Source organism: Octodon degus, unplaced genomic scaffold (genome assembly GCF_000260255.1).
Source record: "Octodon degus isolate 3935 unplaced genomic scaffold, OctDeg1.0 scaffold00259, whole genome shotgun sequence".
Taxonomy (NCBI): Eukaryota; Metazoa; Chordata; class Mammalia; order Rodentia; family Octodontidae; genus Octodon; species Octodon degus.
Genome location: NW_004524835.1, coordinates 291627 through 308242, shown reverse-complemented (window position 1 = coordinate 308242; position 16616 = coordinate 291627). Strand labels below are relative to the sequence as shown.

The window sequence follows — 16616 nt, the reverse complement described above, 5'->3', positions numbered from 1 at the left end:
GAAAACTGGATCTCAAGTGAAAATTAATGAAAGGAGGTAAAAAGAGACATTATATAATGCTTAAAGAACTATTTAGAAGAATGGGAAAACATTTACAAACATACATAAACCAAAATACAATGCATTTGACTTGATGGAAAAAAATCTCTCTAAATAACATAAAAGATCATATAGATATCAGAATATTATAGTGGCAGGTCTCAAGATCTCCTTCTCTAACATAGATAGATCAACTAAAGAAAATTCATCAAAGAAATACTGGAGCTGAATGTATAATTTTTGGCCACACATAGTGCTTTTTCCCAAGCAAATCATATACTAATTAATAAAGCATGGCTTCATGAATGCCAAGGAATCTCAGTTTTGTCATGAATATTATCAGATCACTAGGCACAGAAAAAAATATATCATTACAAATAGAATCCCTAGAATCTGTGCCAATGCATGAACATTAAGCTAGAAAATCCCAACTACTCAATGAGTCACAGAGCAAATAAAAGAAGAAATAAAAGCACTCCTACAATTAAATGATAATACCAGTGGAACATATGTGAACCTACGGGACAGAATTAAAGCTGTCCTATGTGGAAAATTTTGCAAGTTAAAAGCCCAAATCAGAAAAATTGAGTGAACTTAAACAAATACCCTAGTGATGTATCACAAGTTCTTAGAAAATCAAGAAAATTCCAACACAGAGTTTGTGATAGCAAGGAAATCATGAAGGTAAGATGGAGGCAAGAAGAAAAAAATTCCAAGAAACAATGAACTCAAACCTATTTCATGCAACACATACGTTAGAACAGCCTCAGCCCATGTTACCAAAAAGGGAAAGAAAAAACACAAAATAATGCAAGTGGAAACCAAAAATGTAAAATCACATCAGTCACTACTGAAGATAACAAAATTGTAGGAGCTATTGCCCAAAACATAAGTTAAATAATTGGAGAATCCAAAAAAACATAGATTTCTATATAGGTATGAGTTGTGAAAACTAAACAAGAAAACCTAAATATCTTGAACAAACCAATGAGAGGAAATGAAATGGAAGCAGTAATTAAAAATCAAATATCTAGGGCTGGAGAGATGGCTCAGTGGTCTAAAGCACCTACTTAGAACAAGCTTGGCAAGGCATCAGGGACCGCGGTTCGATCCCCCAGCACCACATGCCAGCCAGCCCCGCCCCCTGGTGGGCTGAGCTGGCCACACACACACACACACACACACACACACCTCTCTCTCTCTCTCTCTCTCTCTCTCTCTCTCTCTCTCTCTCTCTCATAAATAAAAAAAAAATTAAAAAAATCAAATATCTAATAAGTAATCCTAGGACCTGATGGATTCACAGCCTAATTCTACAAAAGCTTTCAGAAAGAACTAACCCACTACTATTGTGGAGTACTGGACTATATTGGAATATTTTACTGAATTCATGCACCTACAATTATTTGGATGGCAATGGAACACCCATCCCTGACAAAACTGAACAAAAAACGTGATAGAAATGAAGGACAATTTTGTATCTGTATGTACAAAATAGTTGAGGATAGATATATAACTACTTTCTCTTAATTCAATAAGAAGAAAAATCTGTACTAATAATGTTTGGACAGGATAACATGTCTGCATCTTGTGGTATGAATGACTACTACAAAGACAACAATATGCACCCTATTAATTGTTGCAACTCCCTTATCAACTTGTTTTGAAGCTGTCACATTGCAATTTTTCTCAATAAAATAAAAAATAAAAAAGAAGGAACTAACACCAATTACTTTGAAAATCATTTGCAGATGCTAACATTATTCTGATCACAAACCCAGACAAGGAGCCAACTAACAGAGTGAAATATAGTCCAATTTCTCAAAAGAATATCAATGTCAAAATTGTTGCCAAGCTGCTGGAAGACACAATGTGGCAAGTATTTTAAAAGATCACACAGCATGAGCAAGTAGGCTTTGTCCCAGGGATTCAAGATTGGAACAACACACACAAACCAGTAGGTGCAATTTATCACATAAGCCTAAGCAAGAAAAAAAATTACATGATCATCTTTTGGGGCCTGGGAGGTGGCTCAGTAAAATAAGCACTTCCCTAGCAAGTGCAAGGGCCTGGGTTCAATCCTCGGTTCCGCCAAAAACAGAACAGAGAACATGATCATCTTTTTTGGATTTTTGAAAACCAGTGAAAAAATACAATATACCTTCTTGAGAAAATATACTTAGGTAAATAGATATAAAAAGAGAAGTGAAATAAAAGGCAAAAAGAAATGAAATAATTAGATGTATGAGTAAAAATATAGGTATATGAAAAGACAAAGCCAAAATATAATACTTGCAGATGCCAGGATCTTTTACTTACAACCCCAGTATCCCAAATCTAGAAAGACTCAAAGAACTGATAACCTAATTCAACAGTGTGGCAAGATACAAAATAAATTCATAAAAATCGATACTAATCCTATACAGTAATAATGAGCTCATTTTAAAAAGAAATTAAGGAAATAATGCCATTCTCCATAGTAACCTCCAAAACAAATTCTTCCATATTAATCTAACTGGGCAAGAGAAATAGCTCTGTCTTGAAAAGAATATCACGCTGAGAGACACACTCAGAAAAGACCAAAAGAAATGTTAAATATCCCTCTTTCTTGGATAAGCAGAAGCAACATGATAAATGGTAACACTTCAAGACAGATACAAAGTTATAGTGCATTCCAAATCAGAATAACAGTGTTATTTTTCACAAAACTGGAGAAAAGAATCCTAAACTTTTTGTGAAATCAGAAGAGACCGAGAAGAGCAAAGACAATCCTGAGTAACCAAAACAATTCAGGTGGCATCACAATCCCAGAACTGAAGTTACATTATAAAGCTATAGTGATTAAAATAGCTTGGTTATTGACACAAATTGGGTATGTAGATCAATGGAACAGAACCTTAAAGCAGAGGCAAAGCCAAGCCCATTAAAGCTCTTTGATTTTCCATCATATCAACATAAAAACTTATTCACAGCAGAAATGACCACTGAGGTAAGATATAATTTACCGAATGGGGACAATTGGCCAGATATGCCATAAACAGAGATGTAAAATCAAGACTACATGAAGAATTCAAAAAATTCATCCCCTAAATAAAAGGCCTTATGAAAAACTGGACAACTGAAATAAATTGGCACATCTCAGAAGAAAAGTACAAATGGCTAAGAAATGCATGAAAAATTGCTCAACATGTCTGGTTATGAGAGAATTGCACATTGACATTATCCTAAGATACTACATTGTAGCAGACAAAACAGCTATCTTCAAAAAGTCTACAATAGCAACTGATGATAAGGACGTAGCAGTAAAAGAACTCTACTACAGGATTGGTGTGAATGTAAACTCATAAAAATACTATGGAAATCACTGTGGGGATATGTCAAAAACTGAAATCAGAAAGTCCATGTTACCACAATATGCTTTCTTATAGTTATCTTTGCAAAACAGTTCAAATTGTCATATTATCGGGACACATATATAACCATACTTATAACAGCCCAAATTTAATGTAGCAGCTATATCCAGGGAACTGTGTATATGTCCATAAATACATAAAGAATATGGGAAAAGGTAGTACTTATGCTGCCATCAAGAAAGAAAAATTTGAGGTATTCATAAGTAAAAGGACTCAGCTTGAGAACAGAATGTTAAGTGAAATAAGTGAGACACACAGGCTCGAATATCACATGGTTTGTCTTATTTGACAATCATAATATATGTATTAGTGCTGATTAGAACATATAGTTGGGAAAGACTACAAAATGAGACAAGTAAAATAAAAATACAGAATACCAAGTTAAAACTGAATTTTGAATATATATTTTAAATTTTACAATATGTAACTATTATACAATATTGCTTATGTGTTTAAAATTCAGAATTTACTAGGAATGCTATTTTTTTAATAAATGTGGTAGTCTTTCACAATACTGTGCTTATGTAAAAAGGCTGGTATGTATGTCTTCATTTTCTTCTCCGTTTTCTCCTTATTAAACCACTACTGAAAACATGCACATAGTTAGATAGAGGTACATTTTTGGACCTCCTTAACAATAAGATATGGATCCATGTGTGTAGAGATGGGTTCTTCTTGCTTTTGACTCCCTCAACAAGCAACAAGGGAGCATCTTCTATGTTGCTTAGTAAGAGGTATGACCGCATCACTAAAAGCTTTATCTTTCTAATTTCTATAGTCATGAATAATAGAAAACTGTATTTGTGCTTGCCATTCTACTGTTGTCAGGGCAGACCACATTGAATGTATCTAAATTTCATTTGTAAAACTAGGCACTAGCATAACATACATATATATGGAATCTCTGCCCATTTGTGCAAGATCTATTGTGGCTTGTAGATCTCACCACTGCCTAGTGATCAACAGACTCCCTGAAATGACTGCTTCAGGTTTATCTTATGCACAACCTTGTAACAGAACAATACCAAGGATTTTATGCTGTTGCTTGAAAAATATTTACTTGACAGAAAAATATCCTATCTTTTGAAGGTGTGCAATAGTTATTTCATATACATGTGTATTGACTAATGACCATCATAATGAAATTAACACACATGTTAGCACAGATGGTGCATATTAGAAGCACTTGTATGTCCAAAGCATTGGGTGGGAGTCTAGGGAAAGTGGGTCTTGATACCTGATGCTGTGATAGTCTGATCAGCCACTATCCCATACCTGGTGTGAATAATGGAATCCAGCCTGGGCTTTGCTGACTATACTGTGGGGAATCACCCAAGCAGTGCTTGGCTTGGCAGGCAGGGTGGTTCTCATCAGTATGTCTTTTCTTGGTGTCTTTTTCTCAGTTCATGTGGTCAAAAAGAGGAGGATTTGCTCCTCTACTTTAGTTTATCTTCTCTACCTATTGGTGCTTCCTGCTAATAATCCTCTCTGATGCTCAGTTTGGAATACAGAGGTGCTAAAACAAACTCCCAAGGGAAGGGACTCACAGTAGTATCTCTCACCAAGTGCTGTTTCCTCGCCTACCAACTTCTTTCTTCCACCTTGAAGATCTTTTCATGATTATCCTTGCTGAATTACCACTTTGTTATTAAAGGTAAGAAAAAAGAAAATCAGTGTATAGAAACTAAATGTTAACATGTCTTTACTGGAATCAGTCCTTCCCAGCTAATATCTGCATAAATATTTGTGCTGAAGTTGATGCAGGTTTTCAGTCCAGGTGCTTTCTCCCAAGCACATGTCCCTAATATTTTATTTGAAGGTCTACAGGCCAATGAGATGACTCAGGGCCTGTGAGATTGCTCAAGGGCCTAAGCTCCTGCTTAAGCAAGCACTAGGCAGGGACTAGGGTTTGATCAAGGGCACCACATGCATGCTGGCCCCACCCTCCCCAACCCCAGCATGCTGAGAAGGCTACCAAGTCCAGGCCTGGTGGCACATGTGTGTCATTCCAGTGCTAGGGAGCCTAAAATGAGGAGGATCATTATGAGTCACAGCTGTGTAGTGAGATCCTGTAACCCTATACCAAGTATATATATACTCTGCAGGTTTGAGAGTCCCTATACCTTCTCCTCATGTTGTTCTTAAATTACCAATCACCCTTAGCTATAGTCATACTCCTGAAGACCAGTACAGAATTATAGAAAAGGATTCTCGGTGGAGGGAGAATGTTACTCTCACATATTACTCAGCATCTGTACCCATATTAGTATCATCTTGATGGTTAGATTGTGAAAATTGTTCTTCTATTTTCAGTTTTGTCACCATGATGTTTCCTATGTGAGTCACTGAGCTATGATTTAAAGCTCTGTCCCTTCAGATTTTGCTTTCTCTTTTCACAAAGGATATCATGCCAGCCTTCTAAGCCACATTATCTGGAGCTACTGAGTGTTTACATTAGGATGAGGGTGGGTATTGAGAAATATTCATTTTCAGATTCATTTCAGGGAAGCACACATTCTGTAGCTGTACAGGTCAGTCTTAGACCAGCTCTGTGTGTCTAATGGGAACACACATAATGACTATCTTCGTTATCAGTTTTAGCCATTGTTTCAAAATCCTTTCATTTTATTTCAATGGTAATTTCTGTGGAAATCTTTGTGTGATCTCTTCTGTTATGCTAATCATTGAGTCATTCATTGCCTTCATCCAGAGGATGAGTTTGTACTTTCGATTTACTGTGGAATGCTCATGTGAAACAGACTGCCATGGTGATACTCTGGTTTCTATGACAACTGGGTTCTGCAATCCAATGGCCAGAGATAAGAAGCTTTTACAAGGCTATTGGCAGGAATTTACAACGAGCCTGTTGGGGCCCTATCATCATTCCTGATGCTTTGGTGTGCTGGTCTTTGTCTGTTTGAGGCAGTAAATTATGTCATCATCAAAGTTAGTTCTAATCTCCTTCTGCAAATTGAGAAAGACTTTCACTTTCTCCTGTAGAACCAGTAAGCCACTGAGTCACCAGTTACTCATTTAGTGCCTTCTTTATGTGTCTGAAAACAGCCTGAAACTTGAGGTGGGAGAGCATAGCTAGCCTTGGACAGTTGTAACATAATTCATTTGAAGGACAGAAAAAAAAAATTAGAACAACTGAAAGACTCCTAAGTTAAAATTATGTTTTAAGTCCCTACAGAATATGATGAAAAAACATTTAAAAATTAGAATATATTTGAAAAAATAGGCACAAAGAATTATATACTTAGGGACTTAGGGACAAGAAGTACCAGGCAGCTTTTTCTTATGTCAGGGACACTGGGCATGGAAGTATCTCAGCATGTTCAAACTAAGAACTTGGGGCAGTGACCCTTCTCTACTCAAAGTCTGAGCCCCAGCACTGAGGAAGCCTCCTCTGAGCTCCAGAGTCTCAGCAACTGCTCCCAACAACTCCTCCTTGAAGACAGCTAAGTCTGTGGGGCCAAGGTCCCTTGCCCTTTTCAAATCAATTCTCAGCTGGGAAGCTCTCCCTCATCAGCCTCATGTTTGCTAGATTGTGGATGCCATAGCTCCCCTTAAGACTCCTTAGGATCCAAAGACCTTTCTTCTCTTTGCCTGACTCTAGGTATTGGAATTCCTTCAAGCACTTCTGATCTGTTTGCAAAATGTGTCTTCTCTTCATGATGAGGTACATATCCTAAGCTTGTTTCAGTGTCCCTCTAATAAATCCACATTCTCAAAACCAGAGGTTTTTTTTTTTCTCTCAGTAGAAACCCAATCTCAGCCCATCTATACATTTGTGTTTCCAACAGGATTTGCCTTTGTTATTTGTGACCATTTATGTCTGCTATTAGTACCGCCCATTATTCAGCAGACCATCTCTTCCCCAGTTTCTTTGAGAGTACTGCTTTTGTCCAGACTGGCTCCTTTCTCTTCTAAAACTCTGGTTAACATGGCACTTTCAATCATGTTGTGTCCTACAAGTTTCTACCTGACCTCCATAACAATCTATACCAGTAGTTCAACTCTGCCCTTCTCTGTTCCTAATCTGCCCCAGTGGCTTCTTTTCAGTAATTATGTTTTTAGGTGTCTCTTATTTTCTCTTTGATTTGCTACTATCAATTTGATGCTCTATTAGTGAAAACATAGCCGTCCATGAGTTTTCTTCCATATGTCACATCTCTTCAAGGGATAGATAAAACTTTTCCTTCAACTTTATTTTTTTCTGCTATGATTGGAGTCTCCCTTCTGTATATCTTGCTTGCATTTACCCCCAGGATATTACATCTTTGCTCTTAAGAAGTCATGCTTAGTTTTATTGGTAACATAACTGTATGTACTGTCTTTGAAATAGTACACTATAGCAGAATTGCAAGTTGAAAGGCATTGCTAATTAAGAACTACAATCCCAGTTTTCCATGATTTCAGATGAACTCCACGTCATCACCTTGGGTGATCACATTTAGAAAAGTTTCACATTGGAAATGAAAACTGTATGGCATGTTTTCTCAGGTATGAAGAAGTATTGCATGCGTTCAGCAAGGTTGGTTTTACTACTATGTAGCCTGGGTGTTTTGCTCTTGGTGTTTCCAGGTGATCATTCTGTGAGGTCAACCTTATTCTTTCATATACACACATCAGGGATCTCAGGGGAGAAAGGGGTATTTTGCTATATTTAATAAGTGATATCACAGAACAAGAGAGTTGCCAATGTCTCACCTAGTGGTGGAAAACTATATTTTCCCCAAACTCAAGATCAATGGCAGAATGTTAAGTTTTGTCTTTTCTTTAACTCATACATTAATATTGTAAACCATATATGTGTTTCCACATTCATATTAAGTTACTGACATGACCTGCTATAAGACAACATGCACGAGTGGCCAAGAATACCCTCTATCATTGTTACAATGCACAAGAAAATGTGGTGGTGACCTGAGTTTCCTACAACACTAATTCTGTTCTTTCTTCACTGTAGATGGGTACAGTCAGCTGATCAATCAAAGGTAATAAAATACATCTCCTATATAGAAAGCCACAGTCCCAAGAAGGCCCACAAGCCAGGTCACGCTATCTCATTGCAAAGACCTCTGGCTTCTTCAGCACTTGCACCCATTCACCAATTCATGGATATGTTTTGGAAACATGATTATGTTAATGGTATTCCATAAAAGTATTAACTACTTTGGGCCAACTGAATTTTTATATTCCTTAACAACTGTCCAGGAAGACCACTTAGGAATTGAGTTGCTCAAATCTATCTTTCTAATGACTATATTAATTGTTAATGTAAAGATGTTTCTTATGGGACTGAAAGTTAAGTTGTAAAGTTTGTGTTAGAAAATATATCTTGGATAATGTAAAATATTCATTTGGGAATCTTACTTTTTTTGTCATCCTCCATAGCCTGTGGAGTGTGGAAAATTCTCTCAAGCAACTCTGACCCCTCCCATTTATCAAATGGTGAATTTTCAGCTCGCAGGCTGACATCCTTCCTTTGAAGCATTTCCATAAGTATTGGACACTTATGGAAAGCCCAGATCCTCAGGGAAGTTGAAGCTGGATTAAAAGGTATTGGCCAGAGAAATAATTTGGTGGTCTAAGTGCCTGCCTGGCAAGCACCAGGACTCAACTTCAATCCCTGGAATTCTATGCCACACCAGCCCCACACCATGCTCACCACTGAAATGGGGAATAGTGGTACAAGCCTGGAATCCCAGTGCTGGGGAAGCTGAGACTAGAGGATCAAGCTTTGTAGTGAGAACCTCTGCCAAATAAATCTTTTTTTAAAAGGTGGTTGACTGATTTTCAGTATCGTCAAGTCATCACATGTTTGAAATCATGGACCTGAATCCAGCAAGGAAGAACATAGTACCGGGAAGGAGCCCAAGAGCTAGATGACAAGGCAGATTTGTGGCTTTTACTGAAGCAATTTAATGACTATTTGATTATCCTCAGAGTATGCTCTATTTTAGGACATGATGGCCCATCTTTTTATTTCTTGGGTCATGAAGCACAATCTCCCAGAGTGACTCACTAGGATGCAGGATGATGAGAGCTCTGAGATGTGGGAAACTACAGTGTGCACTGTAAGATATCGTCTTCCATTCTGAATCTTTAGATCTGTGTTTAGAACTTCCAAGGATGAGTCTGTGATGGGGGAGAGTGGAATCGAAACTTGTACACATGGCACTTTAGCACTGCATGCTCTTTCAGGGGAACACACATAACACACATGCAGAGGTAAGTATTGGGCAACAGTAAATGAGGAGGCTGGACCATGTTAATCTGAGTGTTCTGACTCTGCTTGTTCCAGTGTCATGTTTTCTTTCAGTGCTGCTCAGGTGAGAATGCTATCCCTGGTCACAAGGTTTCACCTTTCAAGACCCCTGTGAGTACTAGGAAGGATATATTTGGGATAGGTGCTTATGTTTCAGGGTGGGGCAAACAACACAAGCACACATGAAAGTACAATACAGAGGACTGGCATAGCATTTTCCATAAATTGAGACAGGCTTTTAAATAATGGTTGAAAGCAATGTTACTTTGCAGCAGTAAAGCCAGTTGTTACAACTGAAACAATTTTTCACACTGTATCTCAGCAGGCCTACTGGTAAGGAGCCATGGGACACATAGCCTGTGGAGCCCATTTGGCCCACTCAACCTCACTGGGTCCACTAGGAAGGAGCTATGGGACTGGCAGCAAGCATAGCTCAGTGCAGCATGTCCCACTCCATCTCAGTACATCTACTGGGATGGTGCTGTGGAATTGGCAGTTAGGGAGGCATAGGAAGACCTCTTAGACTGGGCTCAGCTGGAAGGAGCTGAACACAGCAATCATATCAAAGCCAGGATCTGCTAGTGGAGTTCGAGTTCATTAGATCTAGACTCAGTGAGCTGAGGCATACTGCTGGGCCCAGCAGAGGCTAGACCAAGGCCAAGACCTACAGAAGCATCCTCCCCCACAGACATGGCAACAGGTAACTGGAGTGAGCTAGTGCACTTGAAAGACTCCAGGTACACAAAGGGAAGTTGATCGGACAGTACTCAGGAGAACAAAATTAAATATAAAATACAAATTCCCAATTTAAGATCTAATTTGTTATATAGCTGTAATGTTTCCTCTTATGGTATAAAGTACAAAATAATTAGTCACAAAAGTTTGGCAATTTCTTTACCTACCTTCACAAGCCAATGTTTAATTTAAGAAGCCAAACAAAGTCAGACATGTTGGCATAGGTTTGTAATCTCAAAACTCTGGGAAGCTAAGGCAGAAAGATTACAAATTCAAACCCAGGCTGGGCAATGTAGTGACTTAGTGACACTGTGTCTCAAAGTGATGAAAAAATAGAGGTGGCTGTGGACATATCTCAATGTGAAGACACTATATTCAATGCTCAGTATTGCAAAAACTATTTTAAAAAGGTTTGTCAATTTCTAAAGTTCACTAACTATTATTAGTATTGCTACTTGTATTGCTATAGTTGTGAAACCATGTCAGCCTTGACCACATGTTTTCCCTTGGGTATTAATATCAGGAGGTGCTTGGGAAATAACCTTAAAAACGCCCTACATTGAAGGACAGTGACAAATGAAACCAATATCTCACTCTCAATAAGTACAGAAGGCAAAATCTTGGGACACACACAAAGAATCTCTGACACAAGAGAGATATCTAAAGACTCTTTACAAAGAGGGTCAATATTACAGGCAGCCCAGTTAGCTAGAAATATTATAGGCAGTCAGACAGGGCCAGGCCCTTGAAGGAGACAGCACAGAAGAGGAGATGCCTTACAACTGTGGGAGGGGAGGATGCTCCTACTGTGAACCAGACCTAAAGACCTAAAGGCCAAACAAATGTTAAAAGAGTAGCACTTGGGATTGATATTCTAAATAAGTATCATTCACCTGGAAAGACCCAAGTGAGTCGCTAGCCTAACCCCCAACAGAAAGAGACCCTGTCCCACATTCCAACCCCCAACAGGAAAAGACCCTGTCCCATATTCATGCCCACTTGCTACGTGACTCATTTTCCCATTTAATACTGGATTTGGTCGATCTTACCTAAGCAATGGTGCTTGTAATCCCATTGGTTGACCATAGTTTTGTCCCACCTCCTGCCCACCTAAGCGAGTTCCTATTCTCTCTACCTTAGCCCCACATGGTTTTGCCCTATTAAAGTCCCTGGAAGAGACAGCTTCTCAGGGAACTACCCACTCATGCCCCCCTTCTGTCCCTCTCTTGGACAAGAGTTTTCTTTCTCTCAATAAATATATTCTACTCATAACCTCCCTTTGTTCCTAAAATTCATTCTTTGGTTTTAGAGAACACAAACTCGTGCAGGTCAGGTTGGGAGATCATTTTTCCCTATGTCATTTGGAGGTTCCTATATGGTTTGGAGGTCACCCATCCAAGATCAGTTTTTCTCCCTGTATCAGTCTGACTCCAGTGATACAGCTACCTGTAATCAAACATTCACAAAAAAAGTATCAGAGAAATAAAAATGAAGAGTTATGTCTGAAATAGAAATTGAAAAACATAAGGAGCAAAATGCATTATCAGGCTCCAAGCCAAGCCCCCCCCCCAGAAGAAACCCAGGAGACACCAGCATAGATGAAATTGGAAGCCATATGCCTTTAATCTCTTAAATATTAGCAATTGAAGTAAATAATCAACAGAAGAAGTGTACAGAGAAAATTAGCTCAGAAATAATCTCACGTAAAAAAGAAACAATAACTACAATAAAAGAATTACTAAATGTTTTTAAAGAAGACACGGATAAAAAATATAGGAGAATACAAAAATGATGAAAACCTTGAATGAGCCATATGGGAAAGAAATAGAATGCATGAAGCGGATTTAAAGAGATACACAAGAAATTAAAAACTCCATTAAAAGCTGACAAACCATTTGAATGAAAGTGAAGATGGACTTTCAGACCTTGAAAACAATGTTTCACCTAGTGAAAAGGTAAAGAAGTTTCTCTTAAAAACAAATGAGATAGAATAAATAACTCAACAGGTGCAAGATGATGCAAAAATGAACATCAGACAAATAGACATCAATGACAAAGCAGGTAAGAAAAATGATATAAAAATGATATGGGCATAAGTAATAACAGAAAACTTCCCAAATATGGGAATACAACCTGACCTTCAGGAAGCTGAGGCATATAGAACTCCAAATAATATGAATGCAATTAAAACTACAGAAATCCCAGGAATTCAGCAGAACAAAAACATACTAAATGCCTCTAGAGTAAAGAAAGTGATCACATTTAAAGGAAAACCCTTCACAATATCAGGAGATTTCTCCTCACAAGCCATAAAGTCAAGAAGAGCATTGAGTGAAGTACTTCAAGTCCTACAAGAAAAAATTCCAATCCAGACTGATATACACTGAAAAACTCTCTTTCAAGTACAATGAAGTGAAATACTTCCACAACAAAGAAGAACTAAAGAAATTCATGACAACCAAATGAACTCTACACAGAGTACTAAAAGATATTCTAGAGTGGGATCAAAATACTCACAATTCTAAGAAAGACAACAGAAAGAACCCACCAAAAAATGGAAAACTATTAAAAACAGGCGAAAAGTAGGGAAACAATAGAAGGAAAATAGCATGACAAATACATATCAATTATAACCAGCAATGTAAAAGGACTCAACTGATAAATTAAAAGAAATAGACTGGCAGAGTGGATTAAGAAACAAAATCCACAGGCCAGGGAGATGGCTCAGTAGAATAAGCTCTCCCTGGCAAGTGCAAGGGCTTGAGTTTAATTCCCAGTTCTGAAAAAAAGAAAGAAAAAAAGAAAGAAACAAGAAAGGAAGAAAGAAAGAAAGAAAGAAAGAAAGAAAGAAAGAAAGAAAGAAAGAAAGAAAGAGAAAAGAAACAAAATCCAAAACCATGCTGTGTGCAAGATATACATTTAACACATGAAGAACTGCATAGGCTGAAAGTTAAATGATAGAATACAATGCTATATGCCCAGGAACTCAGAAAAAAGCAGAGGTAGCTATTCTGTTTGCAGACAACCTGAAATTCAAACCAAGAATGATAAAGGAGATAAAAAATGTCACTACATACTGATTCCAGAAAAAACTGTAGAGGAAGAGATAACAGTTATAAATATGTATGGACCAATTATGGGTTCAACCAATCATATAAAACAAATTTTAAATGTCAAGAAAAATCTAATAAATAACACAATCTAAAAGCTGGACTTAATGACTCCTCTCATAAAGATAGGACAGCAATATAAACAATTAGCAAAGAGGTAGAAGAAATGAACCAAACCTTTGAACAAATGAACTTAGCAGTCATGTGCAGAGTGCTCCACCCAACAACATCTGAATACACATTCTTTTCAGCTGCACATGGGACATTTTCTAAAATGGACATACTAGTCTATAGGTCATGCTTAATTATATGTAAGAAAACAGAAGTTATTCCACAATGCAATGAAACTAGAAATTAACTGAACAATAAACCACAAAATCCCATAAACATATGTAAATTAAGTAACACACACCTCAGCAAACAATGCATTACAGATGAAATAAAATAAAAGATTAAACAATATCTACAATCCAACAAAAATTTAACACAACTAACCAGAATTTGTGGGATGAATGGCAAAGAGCTCCCATAGGGAAATTTATAATGGTGAAATCACATATTAGGGAAGCAGAATGAAAACACATAAATACCCTTAAGCTACAACTCAAGATTCTACAAAAAGAGCAAACCAATGCCAAAATACAAAGACAGGAGGAAATTATAAAGATCAGAGCAGAAAAATGCAATTGGGACAAAGAAAACAATATAAAGAATTAATTAATCCAAAAGCTGGTTCTATAAAAGATTAAACAAAATTGATAAACCCCTAGACACACTCATCAAAAAAAAAAGGAAAGAAAATCTTAAATTCAAGCAATAAAGAATGAAAATAGAGAAATTACTACAGATCCTTTGGAAGTTCAGAAGATCATCAATAGCTATTTTGAAAATCTTTACTCTCACAGGATCAAAGACAAAGAAGAAATGGACAAATTCCTAGATAGGTACAAATAAACAAAATGGAATCAAGAAGATATAAAACTCTGAAGAGCCCAACATCAACCATTGAAATTAAAAGTGTGATTAAAGAAAAAACTTAAAAACAAAGAAAAGCCCAGGTCATGATGGATTCCAGCTGAATGTTACAAGAAATTTAAGATTTAATCCTATATTTATTAAACACTTCAACGAAATTCAAAAAGAAGCAATATTCCCCAAATCATTGCTTGAGGCAAGTAATATACTGATACTGAAACTGGAGAAACATCCAAATGAAAAAGAGAACTACAGGCCAATCTCCCTCATGAACACAGATGCAAAAATCCTCAATAAAATTCTAGCAAATATATTATAGCAAATCATCAAGAAAATTATAGACACTGACCAGGTAGGAATCATCCCAGAAGTGCAAGGATGTTTCAACATACACAAAACTATAAATGTAATACATTACATCAATAGAGCCAAAACCAAAAACCACATGATAATTCCAAAAGATGCAGAAAAGGTTTAAGACAAAGTTCAACACTCATTCATGATCAAAGCCCTTCAAATAATTGCAATGGATGGCCTTTACCTCAATCTGATAAAAGCCATTTATGACAAACCAACAGCCAACATAACTTTATTTTATTTTTATTTTTTTTTGCTCTGAATGCCTTCAGGGCAGGTTTTGCTGGCTTGAGTTGTGGGGATCAAACTACAGCAACCTGACTGACAACTTTGTGGAAGCTGCCACTTAAACAACTGAGCTAGGGCCAGGCCCCCAGCCAACATAACTTTAAATGGAGAAAAATTGAAAGCTTTTACTCTCTAATCAGGTACAAGACAAGAATGAATTCTATTACCACTACAATTCAGTATAGTTCTGGATACACTATCTAGAGCTATCAGATAATAGCAAGAAATAAAATGAATAAAAATAGGTAAAGAAGAAGTGAAACTATAGGGGCTGGGGAGATGGCTCAGTGGAACAAGCACTTCCCTGGCAAGCGCAAGGGCCTGAGTTCAATCCCCGGTTCCGCAAAAAAAGTGAAACTATCATTATTTGCAGGTGACATGATACTCTACTGGGAAAATTCCAAAAAAAATCCACCAATAATCTCCTAGAGTTAATAATCAAACTCAGTAGCACAGCAGTATACAAAGTCAGCACCCCAAAATCAATAGCATTCCTCTACACAGATAACAAACTCGCTGAGAAACAAATTAGAGAAAGAATATTATTCACGGTGTGCAAATAAATGAAATACTTAGGAATCAATCTTACTAAAGATTTAAAGTATCTGTACAATGAAGACTGCAGTACTCTGAAAAAAGAGATCATAGAGGATTTCAGAAAATGCAAAGATATTACCTGCTCCTGCATAGGAAAAAACAATTTTGTGAAGATGGCCATACTCAAAATTTTTATACAGATTTAATGTAATCCTTATCAAAATGACATCAACATACCTCACAGACGGAGAGAAAATATAATTAAAATTTATTTGGAACTAAAAAAAAATCTAAAACAGAAAAGACAATCTTGGTAAACAAAGGCAAGGCATATGGCATTACAATCCCTGACTTGTAATTTTACTACAAATCTACTGTGATAAAATCAGCACAGTACTGGCAAAAAAAGAAGAAATGATCATTGCAACCGATTAGAAGATGCAAATACATATACAAACACACTTAGCCATCTTATCATTTTCTCTGTTTTTTTTTTTCTTTTCTTTTTTTTTCTCCAGGAACCGGGGATTGAACTCATGAATTTGCACTTGCCAGAAAAGCGCTTATTCTACTGAGGCAACTCCCCAGTCCCCTAGCCATTTTATCTTTAACAAAGAAGCCAAACATTTTCACTGGAAGAAAGATACCCTCTTTAGCAAATTGTGCTGGAAAAAATTGGCTCTCCACAAGATGAAAACTAAAACTAGACTCGAGTCTATTATCCTGAACTAAACTAAAGTCAAAATGGAGTAACGAACTAAACTTTAAAGATGAAACACTACTTACATTTCGTTTTTATACTCTTCTGCTGGATGGTTAAGACCAAGGTAAAGCAGGACCTATGCAACAAGAGTTGTAGCTTTTGGGTCTGATAAGGTCAGTGAAATC

At 37.0% G+C, this 16616-nt stretch overlaps 1 pseudogene; it reads left to right on the top strand.

The window, feature by feature from the left end:
- LOC101574493 overlaps nucleotides 1-6342 on the top strand; it is a 43513-nt pseudogene extending 37171 nt beyond the window's left edge.
- The last annotated feature ends 10274 nt before the right edge of the window (nucleotides 6343-16616 follow it).